The 2656-nt window shown below is 35.8% G+C and overlaps 1 pseudogene; it reads left to right on the forward strand.

Annotated features, from left to right (window-relative positions):
* Positions 1–720: 720 nt before the first annotated feature.
* Positions 721–1352, forward strand: LOC107147827 (annotated as a pseudogene).
* The last annotated feature ends 1304 nt before the right edge of the window (positions 1353–2656 follow it).

The following is a 2656-nucleotide window of genomic DNA, read 5'->3' on the forward strand; positions in this document are numbered from 1 at the left end:
TTTGCTTTATAATGAAGTGAAAATTATAATAAACTAAGAAAAATAAGTTGTATTGATATTTTAAATTCTTGTTTTATATGTTTCACCTTTAGGAAAATGCAAATTAAGCAAAATTTCATTAGATAATTTGTTCTATTGATTTGTTATTTGTTTTGAATACAGAATAAAATATACATTATTACAGTAATTCTAAATGAAATATGAGTAAGGCAATAAGAAGCAGTAGAAAATATCTTAAACAAGAAATCAGAAAATCTGAACTCTTCAGGTTTTTCCATTCACTGAAATTATAACCTTAGAAAATCACCTAGATTTTGAACCAAATCACCTCAATTTTTAATGTTATTATTTCATTATTTGATGCCTACAATTTCCTTTTAGAAAAAAGTCTTGCGATCACATGAGATATGATTCTGTAAGTTCCTTCTTTATGACCTGATATTAAATTTGCAGTATTTTCTAAATACTGTTTTAGAGGTTAGTTTTAAATATCATAAAGTATCAGTTAACTTTCCAAAGTTGGATACAATATTCCCACCAACTCCCCCAAATTAATTTTACATTATGAATTGTCAATTTTCATGCAGAATTAGAATTGTGGATCTGGGGCTGCACATGTGAGCTGCAGCTGGTCTCTGGCCAGCAGCATATGTGTCCCCTTGTCTGGTATCCCACGGTGTAACCTGTCTTTTCCTTTTTCTCAGTGGAACTGGTGCCAAGATGTAGATTTTTGGAAAAACCCTTCCAGGGAAGACCATCACACTTGAGGCTTAGCTCTCCAATACTAGAAAATGTAAAGGCAAATATCCAGGATAAGGAAGAGGATTCCTTCTGATCAGTAAAAACTGAACTTTGCTGATCAGCAACGGAAAGATGATGCACATTCAAAAAGGAGTCCACCCTCCATTTTGTGCTGAGGCTTCATGGCAGTGCTAAGAAAAGGAAGTCATCTGTATCACTCCCAAAAGAAAAAGGCTAAGAAAAGAAAGAAAGTAAAGTTGACTGTCCTGAAATACCATGAGGTGGGTGAAAATGGCAAAATTCATCATCTTGATCAGGAGTCTCCTTCAGAAGAATGTGCTGCTGGAATTTTTATGGACAGCCACTTTGACAGACATTATTGTGGCAAATGTTGTCTGCCTCCTTGCTTCAACAAACTACATAACAAATAATTGTGTATTAATTAATAAAAGATGTGAAAAGACAATGAAGAATTGTGGATATGATGATATGAAAATATATAAATGCTTATATATATGTCAGTGGATATATAAGTACCTCCCAGATATATATAAAGCCTGCAGGATAGTGTATACCACCAGCAGTAACTTCATGACCCATGAGATTCTAAAATTTACCATGTGACATTTAGAATTTGATGATCTTTCTTTTTCATTTTTCTCTTTAGATATAAATGACAGTAGAGTGTATGTTGTCATATTATACATACATGAAAGAATTTGATGATCTCTCAATCTTTCCTTAGGTTCTTCAGTATCTACTGAGTAGTCTTAGTTCTAGAAGCTCTCAATTTGGAATGTAGAATCACAACTGTGTATTCGTAATGATTAGTGAAATATACATTACTTTCATTTTCTAAAATCGAGAAATAAAAATTATTTTGTGCTGGTTTATTTATTTGCAGTGCTTGGAATCAAACCCAGTACTTTGTGTATACTAGGTAAGAATCAGACTTTAAATGAATAATCAATGATGGAAGATTAGTTCATATTTTTCATGATTAATTCTATTTTTATTCATCCATTGGGTAAGAATTAGCTAGAAACCATAGCTTTATTTTATTTTCTATGTTTCAAATACAACTCAAGGCAAGGTATTTACAATCCCTGAAATATTCTACCCAACATTGTGACATCTTTTAGTATATACATATTAGAAGCCTCCATAACACTCATAGGGGAAGAAAATGGCTCTGGTTCCTTGTTTGTGCCTCCTGTGGTGTGTTCTTCTCTGTGTTGTCCTGATTCTAATGTGAATCCTCCTGCCTTCCTTTTATTTCCCTCAGTAATCATGAGCACAAGGCTAATGCATGTAACAGAATTCTGCTGAGGATGACCTTGTTCCACAAAAACTTACAGGAAACACTGGACAATCTCCACGCCTTGTGAACTGCAAACTAGTAATTACTCCAAGTCTCACTCCGTGGCCTCTGCAAAGGTCAACTAGGCCTGTTAGGGTCTGTAAACAAGTCAAGATGGCGCCTGACATTTTGCCAGAGGGAGTGGTTTGTGAAGTAATGCCAGCGAGCCATTAACTGTGGAGATTCCTTATTGGTTGACTGCAGTATCTAGTTTATGTTAATTAAGATAAGCTGTGTGGAATGTATACATACCCCTCCTGTCTTACAATAAACAGCTCCCACTCCTGCTGTATCAATGTACACAAGTTGTTCGTCACCGCCCCCCTCCCCAGGTTATTTTGCTGCAGCAGGACTGCGGCATAGGCCTCCCTTTCTTCCTCACATTCGACCCCCTTTTCCTTCTTGGTCCCAAAGCTGTCCCCTATTCCTCAGTCCCACCCTTCTCACATTACCTCAGATGGTCAGAATTTATCATAAGGATTGACAGAGAGAAAAGAGACACCAAAAAGGCTTCTGTAGCCTATGTGTTAGGCTTTATGAAGAACTGAAACCACT

Source organism: Marmota marmota, unplaced genomic scaffold (assembly GCF_001458135.2).
Source record: "Marmota marmota marmota unplaced genomic scaffold, marMar, whole genome shotgun sequence".
NCBI lineage: Eukaryota > Metazoa > Chordata > Mammalia > Rodentia > Sciuridae > Marmota > Marmota marmota.